This window comes from Photinus pyralis, unplaced genomic scaffold, assembly GCF_008802855.1.
Source record: "Photinus pyralis isolate 1611_PpyrPB1 unplaced genomic scaffold, Ppyr1.3 Ppyr1.4_LG7, whole genome shotgun sequence".
NCBI classification, from domain to species: domain Eukaryota; kingdom Metazoa; phylum Arthropoda; class Insecta; order Coleoptera; family Lampyridae; genus Photinus; species Photinus pyralis.
Window position 1 is genome coordinate 13834838 of NW_022170738.1, and position 15470 is coordinate 13850307.

General features: G+C 36.7%; 1 long non-coding RNA gene across 1 annotated transcript; it reads left to right on the forward strand.

The window, feature by feature from the left end:
* The first annotated feature begins 870 nt into the window (after positions 1-870).
* Positions 871-1420, forward strand: LOC116176688. The gene is made up of 3 exons (XR_004146489.1): positions 871-980; positions 1033-1127; positions 1284-1420. It is a non-coding gene; the product is annotated as an uncharacterized LOC116176688 (long non-coding RNA).
* Positions 1421-15470: the final 14050 nt, after the last annotated feature.

The window sequence follows — 15470 nt, forward strand, 5'->3', positions numbered from 1 at the left end:
TTGTTACCTATTTAAGCTGTCGGGAATTGCGGCGAGGTAACTTAGGTTCCGCGGCTAACTCTCGCGCGGGCGTGGTAGTTCTTCAGAACGAACTCTAAATGAATGCTCGGGAGGCGCCAGGTCCTTATCCCTAGTGACTCTCCTGCCGGACCTACAGGAAGGGTATTGCCGCAATAGAAAAAGGAAAGAAACAAAATGTACGCCACTAATGAATATTTAATGTCAAATAAAACTAATTAAATTGTTCTCCTACTCTCACAACTAAATGAACAAGCCTAAGGTGACTCGAAGCGGCTTTAAATTTCGCGGTGACTACAGGGACTTCTCCAAGAACCCCCTTGCCGACTAATCCGCAATACCTTTTGGTAATAATGACCACTGATTAGGTCGGCCGAACCCTTGTAGGAAGCGCTTTCTACCGGTCGCACCCTGTATAATATAAATTAAGTGACAGTAGTTCGGATAGGCTGTAATTTGGAACTACAGTAGGTAATTGAGTCGAGAGAAACAACCCCGATGTTAGAATATGGGCAACAATAAACTAATCGGGCTATGCGATTATGCCAGCGTTAAGGTGTTTTCGTTCTTTGTGATTCTCAGAGCGTCTTTGTGCGTCAGCAATAGCTGGGTTGACGGTACGACGAATCACCTTTACATACAAGTAAGTGACAACAACATTTATTACACAAATAGTGGCTCTGACTCCCAAACTTTTATATTTTATAATACTACCAACTACACAATTCATCGGCAGTGGCTCGTACCACCGAATGACTATTTCCAACTGCCCGCCTGTATCTACAAGTATGCCTCCAACTGGCTAGACGACTTCCCAATGGACGACACACATAGGTTACATGAAGACATACCAACCAAGTCGTTGAGGGCTTCAATAACTGGCTACCTAACTTAAGCGTGGACTGCGAAGATGTTGACGATGTCTAAGTAACTTCCGATATCAGGGACGCTATATGCTACGGGTACGGAATGACTAACAGGTGACACGAACTTCAACCACTTTGTTTTTCCTAGGTCTCGGACAACGTACCTCTCACTAAAAGCTATAAACTACTCATAGAATGACACAAACGACGTTGGACAACTACATACCCAGTTCGGCTTTAAAAGTAAGCGGCCTTTAAATCCCCAATACTGGGTAAAATTAATTTATGAATGCTTGTGCAACTAAAGATCGGTTAACGAATTTCTTTCAAAATTTGTATAGTTTGCACAGCAATGGCCGTTCATAATCTGCCTTTCACAACGGTCTCCTTTTTTAAAAGATAATCTAACTGGAATGTGACCTATGACATCCTATATGATAGCTAGTGACGAAAATATCCTAAGAATATGCAACACATCGTTCACATCATATATAGTATGACCCATGAGTAACTTAGGGTGAATTTAACATGTAACACACTCATATCTAGTCTAGTCCAATAAATAAATATTCCTACCTTATTGTTGGCAGACGGCTGTTATCCAGCACCTCAACGGTGACGAAGACAATTAATTTTGTTGATTCCTATCTTTTAAATAATTTTTAATAATGTTCGATAAATATTTTTTGCAATTCATAATTTTTAATTCATATGATATTGATGACCATCACACGTTATCGAAAGCACCCTTGATGTCGATAGAAATTCCAAGTGAATTTTTTACAATTTCGAATAAGTTATTCATAGCTATAATAGCCTTCCTCAGTTTTTTATTTTTAGTAATTTTTTCAGTCCTACTAAAGTTTCTATTAAGATACCTTGATTTTTATTGTTTCTAATTTTATTTATTTTTAGATTTTCCTTCTATTCTATTCTATTCGGAGGGGAGCCCGACCGGGCAGCACTTAGGCACACCAGAGGCCCATTGTGCCTACCCCCTTTTTTTTGCAAGTGAGTTCAGAGCCCGTTCCTCTCGATGAAGGATAGGACCCTGTTTAGCCTAAGTTGCTTCACCCTCCCCGGTTCCAGATAGCTGTCTCCAAGGAGTTGATGTCTGTCCCTGATCAAAGCGTCACAGTGACAGACCACATGCTCGGTAGTTTCATCTGCCTCGCCACAGAACCTACACGCGGGGTCCTCCGCGAGCCCAATGTTATTCAGGTGACAGTTGAGTTGACCATCCAGTGCCCTCGTAAGGACACCGGTGATCTTCCTAATCTGGCTTCTGATTTGTCAAGGGGCCCTGTTAAAAAGGCCTTGGACTGTCTGAGTCCGGTTACTTGTTACCAGTGAGCCTGGAATAGATTTTCCTTAGTAGCATCAATAATTTTGTTCAATTTTGCTCTTATGTCTTCGCTATCTTTGATTTGTTCATGCATTGCGGCAACTAATCGTTTTTCACCGAAACTGTGAAAACATCTCTAGTTTTCTTAAGTGCGACAAGCAAATCTTCTCTCTGGGAGCCTCGAGTATGACTTTTGAATTGTTATATATATATATATAGCGAATATACACGAAACCACCACACAAATATATATATAGCGAATATACACGAAACCACCACACAAAATATAGTTACTCTGAATGTTACTTCAATGAATGGATTACATGTGGAAATGCACATAGTTTTTTTGCTTAAATTTCAATCGCCTTCCTGGGATTACTTTTTCTTCTAAACGATTCAATTAAATAATCTTATGTTAGGCACACGTAATTTAATTAGACCTTTTGCCCACTTTCGGTGATGCTGCTATCTATATACTTATTTTATACCAACCTTAAAAATTTTATGAATGCGGCGTTTTCCGCCATTTCATATTTAAATACTGCGATATTCAATTTCTTCGATTTCGATTACATTTGAAAACATTACCGCTGGGTATTTCCAGAAACTGATTTCCATATAAAGTATTTTTTATCAGTAGATTCAAACCCTTCTTAATAATGCCATTAGCATATAAAATATTAATTTATTTCCGGTACGTTAAAATAGGATTATGGTACATAAGATGAACGTCCATTGTATCATTGAATAAAAACACTATATTCAATGATTGTATGTAAGATAATGAAGGGAGTGAGAATTTTAATTAACTTTATTGACTTTTAACAATGCGAGTTGCTTCAAACCAAGATTACATGAGTTTGTTAACAAAGTATATAGCGGGAACAAAAGTATATAGAATGTACAAGGGAAAGTTCTCCCCACGAATGCTGACGAGATCTTGTTAGTAAAGACCCATACTGATGTTGAAAATTGTCAAGCCGGAGTCGAGTGGTGTTTACACACAGCGCAATTAACAGGCTCCAGGGAGCCATGTATCAGTATTAGAGACGCGTCTGGCATTTCAGCACTGTTAAACTTGCTGAAAATATTAACTTTTTACACGTCCTTACATACGTTAGGGAACTAATGCATTCGGCGGACACTTTTTAAATCTCCTCAGTTAGTTAGCGCTCTTTACTTTCACACATCTACATTAATCCTTCAACCAACTTTAGCCTTTTTAACCGAAGCTATAATCACGATCTCACTTATGTATATTTACATAACTTTTACGGTTTTGATAATTGCTAAACGGACTAAAGTTCAAATTTTAAACTACATTATACACAACGTGTTCAAATGGAATTAAAAATTCAATAGCCCGTTGATCGTTTAAATTAAGACAAAAGTAATTCGTTACAAAAATAATCAAACTACGAAATGTTATCCGATTTACCAGAAAATAATGAACGTTTGAATTGTAAGTTAACTGCTTTAATTCCATGCATGCTTTTCAAAATAATTGTTGTAAAATCATTGTCATGCCATCTGATATTTCTATTATTCGAGAGTTATTTGCTTATCCAAACTTGAAAATGTCTGATAGCAACGTACGATTTTCATTACTTTTTTAGGTCGGTTATTATTTTTTACATGTCGTTTTTGTTCTGTAAGTTCATAAAAAATAAGATACTCAAAGTTTCTGCACATCAAGGCCTAAGAAATCTACTTTATAAACTCTACTTGAAAAACTGTAATAAATACACAAAGCAAGTACAATAATTCTTTTTTATTTTATATAATATATATTATCATTTACATTCTCAAATTGATTTTGAATGCATGATTGTATAACTATAATTAAATATCACAGTATTGAATTGCTAACTGAGAATTAATTAAGATGCAAAATTCAGATTGTTCGTCCTACATAATTAGGTATGCATATCTGCAACTACCATTCAAATTAGTTAGTAATTAGTGTAATCTTCTACAATGAAGTGCCCCAGGAGCTATTCTATTTGTCATTAGTACATTAGGAATTTTACTCGACATTGTTTGCTACCAGTAATAATACCCGCAACAGATAAGTAAATTAAATCGAAACTGGCATTTAAATAATGCAAGAGAAATTCATTTATAAAGGAACATCAACACCAGTTGTTTCATTAAAATGTTCTATGAGACCTTCTTTTATTTTATCGATTATATAAATCCTTTCTCAAGCACAGATTTACCGCTCCAGGACTTATTCTGTTGACTTATACAGTTCCTTATATAATTAAAACAAATAAATAGAACCCACGGGATTGGCGTATTTGTGATCGTTTCAAATATATCGATTGAGCAGAAGTAATAAAATGTCTCGGAAGTTTCATCAAGAAATTTACATTACATTAAAAAGAATTAATTTTGGAACTTCGTTATCATCTTAAATCTTGTACGGAAATTCTATTAACCAATTTTGGAAAAATGTTGGGAGATTACACGTTTGCTTAGGATGGTAATAAATAAAAATACAAAACAAACATGTTTTATTATTTATAGTTAATTACATTGTACTGCTACACAAACTGATTGTAAAAACTAATTCTAACAAAAAAACACAATCCTTACTATAAAGGGGTATTGTTACGGACCTATTGTCCCCACCTACACACAACCGCCGTAAACAACCACAAGCATCTAAGTTAAGCAAGACAAGCGCCAACACAAAGGGTTAGCCCAACCCAACAGATGGCGACCGCAGAATCGCCTACCTGCGCTACTCACCCCACACGAGAATAACCGTTTGCGGATGACCGTCAATGGGCAAGCTCTCCTACCGCTTCCAAGGCAAACTTGCATCTTAGTTTAAGATCGATTTGACCGAGTGAAACGCGCTGTAGTGATTTTTGATTTACTTGAGCAGAATCCAGGACTGTTAATTCAGAATGTATATATATATTTAAATATAACTTCTAAAGTCAGCGGACTAGATTTGCTAAAAACTAATGATTATAATACAATTCGATATTCGTCTATGTTGGAATCACTAGGATTACATCAAATTGTTCAGGATTTCACACGTGTAACTAGAGACACAGCTTCTCTAATTGATCACATTATTGTGTCTGAGCCTCAAACCGTAATTTCTTGTGAGACAAGTAATTGCATTTCGTTTTCTGATCACGAGTTCGTTACATGCACTATATCTATTGACCACTATGTAAATGCACCACACACTACAACTTGTAGGTGCTATAAGGACATTGACGCTAAATTTATGCAATTTGAGCGTGATTTAAAGGGTGTTCATTGGGACAATCTACTTACAATCGCGCACAGCGATGATAAAGTTTTCTTCTTATCATGTCATATCCTTAATCTTTTTAATTATCATTTTCCGTTAAAAACTGTAACGTTTCATAAACGCAAAATGCCGTGGATCACGGATAACGTAAGGTTGATGATGAGGTTGCGAGACAAGGCGTACGGACGTTTCAAAAAATCCAAAAAGGGGGCGCACTGGGATTATTACGAAGCCTTGTGGCATCGTCTATAAAACACGAAAAACGAGCCTACCTTAATTATGCGTTAAGTAATAACAACAAAGCTAATATGTGGAAAGCCGTGAAGGATTTAGATGTGTTCAACAAACGTAGCGTTAATATACCGACTCACTTAAGAAATCCTAGTGATATAAATACTTTCTTTCTTAACTCAGTACCTACTGCTTCATCCCCACAGTCTTCGTCATCGCTATATAATTTTGTACATCCACATGTGAACGAAACATTCAAGTTTAATATTGTCGATGAAACTTTAGTCTTAAATATTATAAATAGTATTAAATCTAAGTCTATTGGTTCTGACGGCATTGGCATTGACATGATTAATCTTTGCTGTCCTTTTATAGTGCCATACATCACCCACATCATTAATCATTGTTTCATTTCATCTACCTTTCCATCCAACTGGAAACTGGCTCACGTTACACCCATTGCGAAAAATAACAACCCCAAGGAGTTCAAAGATTTACGACCAATCTCCATACTTCCTACATTATCTAAAGTGTTGGAAAAGATCATGAAAATTCAAATGTATGAATATTTTGAGAGATAAACTAATCTCAGAATTTCAATCGGGCTTTAGGAAAAACTATAGCTGCGCCACAGTACTCCTTAGTGTAACAAACGATATAATACAAGCTACCGATCAAAGCCTGGTGACAGTTATGGTGATGCTAGATTTTTCAAAAGCTTTCGATACTATTCATCATATACTATTAATGCGAATCCTTGTTCACTACGGCTTTGACTTGGCGGCAATGGAACTTATCAACTCCTACCTCACGAATCGGACACAACGGGTCATTGTAAGTAATGTGAAGTCTCCAATTACCACCATTACCCAAGGGGTCCCACAGGGATCTATCTTAGGACCGCTCTTATATGTACTCTACTCAAATTATATCTGTAATGGTCTCATTAAATGTAGATATCATCAATACGCCGATGACACACAAATTTACTATTCTTTCAAACCAAATGAAGTTCATGCAGCCGTCGAATTAATTAACAAGGAGTTAAATGTAGTCGTTAATACTGCTTCCGAACATAATTTAAATATAAATCCAAATAAGTCTTCGGTGATACTTTTTGGACGTGAGCAACTTAGGTTAAAAGTAAGATCCTTCATTGCCATAAAAATTGGTGACAATCAACTGAGCGTACAAAACGTAGCAAAGAATTTGGCACTTCGATTTGACTATAATTTGAAATTTACTGACCATGTAAATTCTTGTACCCGTAAGGCGTACTCAATACTTAAGAGATTATACCCAAACAGGAACATTGTGAATGTCAAAACAAAAATTCATCTTTCTGATAGCCTTATTTTATCACTTTTTAATTACTGCGATGTTGTATATGGGGCTTGTATCGACTCGTCGACGAAAACTAGAATACAAAGGGTACAAAATGCGTGTTTGCGGTTCATATATGGTATCAAACGTAGAGATCACATATCTCATAAAGTGAGGGAAGCTGGGTGGCTAAATATGATGGAAAGGAGATTTCTTCATGCTGTGGTCCTATATCACAAAGTAATAAATACTCTAACCCCTTCCTACCTTGCACAACGTTTAACCTATCGTACAGATGTACTTAACTTAAATCTTCGGCATAGGGGCCTTTTAGAGATTCCAAAGCATACTACCGAATTCTTTAAGAAATCGTTTTCTTATAATGTTGCAAACATCTTTAATAAATTGTCACCAACTCTACGTAGTTTAAGTATAACTACGTTTAAAAGACAAGTAAAGTTCCTTTTGTTAGATGATCAACTCTCTATTGTGGCTTAAGGGGCTTCTGTATTGAACATAAATTTTTGGTTTAGGAAGTTCTGAGGAGTGATTTGCGTGTGAGTGTTAATATATTTGTCCATATACCATGTTTAGTTCAAGTTCATATCTCATGATGTAGGGCCACATGGAAGAGCAGTGTATATCGCACTGAATGTGGTCCTTTTTCCAATCTGAATGTACTTTTTCTTTTTCCTTTTGTACTATATGATGTTCATTGGAAATAAACATTATTATTATTATTATTATTGTCGGTGTTTCTTGTGAGAACTCAGGTCTAGCCTGGTTAACTAATCGCACGGATTAAAATCAAGTAACGATTAGTGTCTGTGTCTGGTGAAGTTATGTAGGGTTCTAAAGAAAAATAAAAATAAAATAAATATTCACACACTCACATTGGAAATCTAGAGATAGTATGTAATTCATACTTACCAACATAGCTATTAATCGCCCCAATAGTCAACGCTATCAGGAAAGAAGAAAACAAAACAAAAATATCATTATAATAATTCCTGTAATTTTATTAAATAGAGTTTATTGTGTAAGTGTTTCTTTGGCTTTGCGTTTGGGTTGAATACGAGTGGGGTGTGATAACGTGGTGTGTTTATGTGAAGAAGGAGTTTTGTGTTTTTTAATTGTATTTATGGTGTTTCTTTGTTCCTGAGGTCGTATTTGTGAGGTTGTTTGGATTTTTGGTGGAGATATTGCAGTATTTTGTGAGCCTGTGGTGCTGTTAAGGTTTTTGCGCTTCGGTTGTATACGAGTGGGTTGTGACAATGTGGTGCGTTTCTGTGAAGAAGGAGTTATGTGTTTTTTAAGTGTGCTAGGGCGTGTAACTTTATTGGGTGGACCTGTCTTTGTAGTGCATGTTGCGTTACTTGTATTTATGGTGTTTCTTTGTTCTTGACGTTGTATTTGTGTGGTTGCTTGGATTTTTGGTGGAGATATTGCAGTATTTTGTGAGCTAGTAGTGCTGTCAAGGTTTTTGCGTTTGGGTTGTATACGAGTGGGTTGTTTCTGAGAAGAAGGAGTATTGCGTTTTTTAACTGTGCTAGGACGTGTAACTTTATTGGGTGGACCTGTCTTTGTAGTGCATGTTGCGTTACTTGTATTTATGTTGTTTCTTTGTTCTTGAGGTTGTATTTGTGTTTTCAGATATTACAGTATGTTGTGAGCGTGTAGTTCTGTTAATACGAGTGGGTTGTGATAACGTGGTGTGTTTATGTGAAGAAGGAGTTTTGTATTTTTTAACTGTGCTAGGACGTGTAACTTTATTGGGTGGACCTGTCTTTGTAGTGCAAGTTGCGTTACTTGTATTTATGGTGTTTCTTTGTTCTAGAGGTTGTGTTTGTGTTGTTGCTCGCATTATTGGTGGAGACATTACGGTATTTTGTGAGCCTCTAGTGCTGTTAAGGTTGCTGCGTTTGCGTTGAGTACGAGTGGGTTGTGATAACGAGGTGTGTTTCTGAGAGGAAAGAGTATTGAGTTTTTTAGCTGTGCTAGGCCGTGTAACTTTATTGGGCGAGGGCGTCTTTGTAGTGCATGTTGCGTTACTTGTATTTATTGCGTTTGTTTGTTCAGGAAGTTGTGTTTGTGTGGTTGGTTGAGTTAAGGGTGGAGATATTACAGTGTGTTGTGTCCCATGTTGTGAGTCTAAAGTGCTGTTTAGGCTTTTGCGTTTGGGTTGAATACTAATGGGTTGTGATAATGTGGTTTGCTTCAGAGGTGAATCTCTGAATGTAGTTATATGTTGTATCATTTGTTGTACTTGTTTGTTCGGTAAGTTGTATTTGTGTGTTTGTCTGGGTTAGAGGTGGAGATATTACAGTATGTTGTGTACCGTGTTGTGAGGGAGTGCTGTTGTTTACATGTATACGTTGTGGATCATTTGTGTATGTAGTATCTTGTGTTATGTTTAGAAATTTACGAACAATATGGCATGTGTTGATAATGACTGCTTTTTGTAAATGTTTGTATGTGTTTTTGTCCAAACCTAATAGTTGTAAATTGTGGTGTATTGTCTTTGGTATAACTCCGGTAGCACTAAGAATAATGGGAACTATAACAGTAGATTTCATTCTCCATTGAGTCTTAAGCTCGATAGCTATATCGGTGTATTTGCGGTGTTTTTCTGCATGTGTTTTAGTTAAGTTGTTAGTGTTGGGTATGGCAATGTCTATAATACAAATGGATTTTTGCGTTTTATCTATAAGTGTAATATCTGGTCTATTATTGTGGATAGTTTTGTCTGTGAGTAGTGTCCTGTCCCAATATAATTTGTGTGTGTTGTTTTCAAGTATGATCTGTGGCGTGTATTTGTAGTATGGTGTCTTATCTGTTATGAGATTGTGTTTAAGTGCTAATTTTTGATGTATGATTTTAGCTACCTGATCGTGTCGATGTTTGTATTCAGTTTGTGCAAGTCGTGTGCATGCCGATATTATATGTTGGATTGTTTCTGATGTTCGTGAACAGAGTCGACAAGAATCGTTTGTCACTGTTTTGTCTTTATGTATGTGTTTTTTATAGTTGCGTGTATTAATGACCTGGTCTTGTATTGCTAACATGAAACCCTCAGTCTCCGGGAAGATATCACATTCAGACAACCAAGTGTGCGTTGCTATAGAATCAACACAATCCTGACTAACCTCTTGCGGAAATCGTCCATGTAACGGCTTTTGGTTCCATGTCTGTATGTTATTTGTGTATTAGTTTCGTGTAGGTTAAGTGGTGTGTAAGATTTGTCTGCATATGTTACTGTTTTGTGTAGGACTGAAGTATCTGTTTTGTTATAAAAGTATTGTCGCAAATTGTGTATTTGTGTTTGGTGCAATATTTTTATATCTGTAAGTCCTCTACCTCCTTCCGAACGAGGAAGGTAAAGTCGTATAGTAGAGGAGTGAGGGTGATGTATATGGTGTTTTGTTAATAGTGTACGTGTGTTTCTCTGTATTTGTTCTAAATCTGTATTTGTCCAACGTATAATCCCAAAAGAGTATGTAAGCACTGGTGTGGCATAAGTGTTAATTAATAGCTTTGATTGTATTTCTACCGTGTAATTTTGTTTTAAGTATACTGCGTACTCTTTGTAGGTATTGTGTGATAAGTGTTTGATTTATACTCGTATGTTTAATGTGTGTGTTTTGCTGAAAACCAAGATACTTATAAGTTTCATTCTCGTCCATGGAATTTATTAAATTACCCTGTTCTAGCTCATAATCTAAAAGTTGTCTTTTTCCAGCTGTGATGTGTTGTGTTTTACATTTATCGATTCCAAAGTCCATTTGTATGTCACGTGAGAATGTTTCGGTAATGTGTAGAAGGTGATTAAGTTTTATGCATGTGGAAGAGTATAATTTAAGATCGTCCATGTAAAACAGGTGTGTAATGTTGTGATGTATTTCGTGGTTGTGTTTAATATTGTACCCAAAGTTAGTAGTGTTTAACAAATATGAAAGATTAAGAGCAAGACAAAACCAGAGCGGACTTAAAGAATCGCCTTGAAAAATTCCTCTTTTAATTTGTATTGGGTCGGTAATAAGTTTTGTGTCGTTTAGTGTAAGTGTTCCAACATGACATTATGTAATTGAGGAATTGTGTAATATTGTTGCTGACTTTGTATATTGAGAGTACTTGTTGTAACCAAGAGTGTGGTACTGAATCAAATGCTTTTTTGTAATCAATGTATGCAGTGTGTATGTTTCGTTTGTTATGTCTGGATTGTTCAAGTATAACAGAGTCTATAATGAGTTGCTCTTTACAGCCTCTGGAACACTTGGTACACCCTTTTTGTTCTTCGTATAGAATGTTGTTATCAGTACAGTGTTGGTATATTTTGTTTGTAATGCATGATGTAAGGATTTTGTATATTGTAGGAAGGCATGTAATTGGTCTATATTTAGATGGGTCTTGTGTATTGTTGTCTTTTGGGAGCATGTAAGTGATACCTTGTGTAAAGAATGCAGGAGTGCGATCTGGTGAATTAAGAAGTTCAGTAAATTGTTGTGCAAGGTAAGAGTGAGTGTAGGTAAAAGATTTCCACCAAAAGTTGTGAATGTTATCAATGCCTGGACTTTTCCAGTTATGTAAGTGATTAATAGTTTGAATGATGTCTGTTGTAGTGATGTTTGTGTTATTCATAGGGGTAATGTATTCAGTGCGTGTGGTTTCTGTGGTAATCCACGGGGCTTGTGGATTGTGTTTAATGTCTTTGGTCCATAAGTCAGACCAGTATTGCTGGAGTGAGTGTAGAGATGGTGGTATTAGTTTTTCATTAGTGCTGTTTTGTGTTAGTGATCTGTAAAATAGTTTTTCGTTATGTTTAAATTGTGTGTTATGGCGCTTTCTATCTGCAGTTTCCCTATAGCGTTTTAGACGGTTTGTGTATATTGATAGTTTTTGTGTCAGTGTACCTCTATGTTCGTTATAGTTTGTATTTTGTTCTCGTGTGGTGTGATTGTTTAGTTTTGTAGTTATGTGTTGTACTTGTCGTGTTAGTTTTGAAGAACGAGTTCCTTGTATGTATTGTGTAATCCTTGTATGTATTTGTATCTATCGATGGCTGCAGTGTCGCAAATGTCTGTATTTCAGAGTTGTTTAGAACGGATGTATTATCTTGTACGGGGAGTGTGTTGTTTGTGTTGAGTAGTGCTTCAATTTCGTGCCTGATTTGTTCCTGTGTGTGTAATGTAAGGAGTGTATTTTTAATGATAACTCTACGTTGGTCTGCAATGCGTTGTTCTGTTAAGTGTGCTAAATGTGGGTATTGTGTAATGAACGCGTGATGTAGTTTACCTCTGTATGCTGTCCTGTCCGTTTCCAACTTCGTGATCTCCAGATACGTACCGAAAATGAAGCGATTCATCCCTTCGTCCCATTTCATACGTCTTTTGGAGGTTTCCTTTGCGCTGGTCCCATCCACAAGCGGTTGAGAAGCAGGCACAAAGGTTTCTTCTTGGTGGTCCTCTTCAAGTGGTCGTTGTCGTCTTCGTGGTCTTCTTTCGGCTGTAAAGGTTTCGGGTATCCCGACGAGCGGCCGCCTGATCACCAACTCGTCACTATCGGCTCGCATGCTGCAACGCCCAGCGATAGCTCCAGACGTGCCCTGACGCTCCTCAGGTAGCGGCATTTTTCCGAGGCTTTGTTTAAACTCCATTTTCATGAGAATATGGGGTGACTAGGAACACGTGAAGGCGTCACTCTTCAAGATATTCGCGTAAGCAAATATCCACCTGCGTGTTGTGTATATGTAGGAGAGTCGGGAACATGGGCGTGGGAGTTGGAAAGTAAAGTGGGTAGGTAAGTACTAAAGGTGGTTGGATTTGCCACCTTTAGTGCCCATTGATCGCCTTTTACGATCTCTAGGGCGAGAGTGGGCCTATTCTATCCCCGAACCCACAGGGGTTATTATTATTATTATTATTATTATTATTTTACTCCGACAGTAATATGATGAAACTTAAGATTCCTTGTATATACAATTTATTAAACAGCTGTTTGTGGCACAACGTGAGATAAAAATAATCATAAGAAATGCCTTCAGGGCTTCACCGTGGACTAATTTTAAGGCAAAGGTACGCGTTTTATTTTTTCAAATTATCCTCAATTGCGTGTAACCTTACAGAAAATTAAATTTTGTGTCGTTGAAAATTTGAACTTTTTTTTTTTAAATTAGAATTCCCCTCACCTCGTTTTACATTATTTCCGATTTACGCCAGCAATGACAGCGGAATTTGTTTTCAACGGGTTAAATCGGTAATTACAACAATCCATAGGAATGTCACTAATGCAGGGACAGACATACAAGGGTTAACGGGCGGTATTCGTTGCTGCGCGGTATGCAAGTACACGTTAGTGAATACATAAATTAAGCCCGACCCGCAAGCTGCTGCTAAAATTTATTAATATCAAAGTTACCTACGTAGAATGTCACAATTATTTATACGACTGAGGTCTGAAGAAATAACGCGATTATAAGAGACCGAATTTCAGCAAAACTCTAAAATAATTTCTTACTTTGCATCGGTTCAGTTTAGCAGTCTTCGGTAAGTTTGTATAAAGAATTTTCAATTACAAACGGTGGCATAATTGTTTAAATTTTACTAAGTGAAATTTGGTATATGAAACTTGTAAAATTGATATCAGCTTTAATATTATTTAATTACACTTTTCTTTGTCCTCAAACTTCGCAGCGAAAATAGAAGATAGACAAAGGAGAAATAAATAGAATATAATACAAATATAATCCTCTTTTGCTTTCCAATTAGTCGTCCACTGTGGACAAAAACAAAATTCACCCCTCGGACAGTCAATCGGCTTACAAGGTGTTCTCGTACAGTAAAATGTGATCTGAAAGGTGTTAATGAAGTAATAATTCCCATCTTCAGCTGCTAATCTCTCTCTGAGTTTAAGAAAAAAACTGCGCTATCCCTACATTCTTAAATATGCGATTATCATTCTCGCAAAATAAATATTTCTGCTGTACATACTTCATTCCTTACTACCGGGGCCGCATTTGGAAACTGCAAACGCGTCCCCATGCATGCAAAAATTGGCTCTTCCTCACAATTATTTCGGAATGCGAACTTAGCTTAATAACGATTCAATTGTGTCATAATGGTCTAGTGGCAATCGATCTATCGATAGAGCTTGATCATCGATAATAATGTATCGAGGTCTATCGATAATATCGAGTCTGGTTAGTAAAACTACTACAAATAATTGTAAGTGAGCATATTTTACACGTGCTAAAAGAGAGGCATACAGAAATTAGTGCAAGTTTGTTAACCATTGGAACATTTTATAGTACGACTGGAAAATGTAAAAACAAAAACAGCTTGAGAGAGTTTTCTAAGTACTGCTGGAAGTTCATCTGCAAGACGATTTAGTGGCAAGCCCAGCATAAAAGTGCAAAAACGAAAGCATAACATATTTGCTATATTTGCACTATTAAACACGACGACAAACATTTTCAAGATTTTCACTTCGCCTTCTATACATCAGATTCATGAGGTATCTCTAAAAGAAAATCATCTAATGGAGTTAGGTCTTGAGATCGACGTGGTATATGGACAGAACCGTTTGTTGAAAATAGATCCGTTGTCAACATTTCAATACACCGGTGTCCGGTACTTTATTGTTTTTTTACTAGCAAGCATAAAAAGAGCTACATCTAATATTGCTCAAACGTGACGTCATAATTTGTACGAGATGAGCATGCGCAATACTAACGTATCTATATTTTTTATACTTGGCGCAATTTACATCAAGGGAGCAAAATGCGAAAGTTATGGGCGCCACTTTTTTGCGGAAGTTTCCTTACAAGTTGAGTATCCGTGGGAAATGTATTTCTAAGCATTCGTAGTATAAATTAGCCCTACACGCAGCAATAAGATTGCAGTAATTTTTCCTTGCCGAGTTGCCACGTGCTGTGAAGGTTCTCATCGCTCATGCGAATTCGTAATATATTCTATTTGTACATTTACACGAACGCCGCGAGATAATGGTGTAATGAAGACGTCAATGCTCCTAATGAAACGTGTATTTGTATTGCTAGACACCCGCGGAGACGTTTGAGATATAGTCCTGGTTGGTGCCAGGCTAGCGGCGAAACGTGAATTTAGGATAAGAGCGTCATTTGTAACAGTGTCGTTAGTTACATAGCGTTTTACTCGATCGGCATAATTTTCATGTCGGAATGGATGCATGAAAAGAACGTCGTAAGTAGATAAAAAATAAATACACTAAGAATGTCCTATTCACCTTCGAAACGAAGTTGCATAATTGCGCATCGAGCTGACAAGTATTATATTGAATTTTTAGTTTTATTTTTTAATTAAAAACATGCTTCGCTACTGAAATACTTTATAAAGTGTAAATAACAGTTTATAGAGGGTTGCACAGTAGAATTACAAGA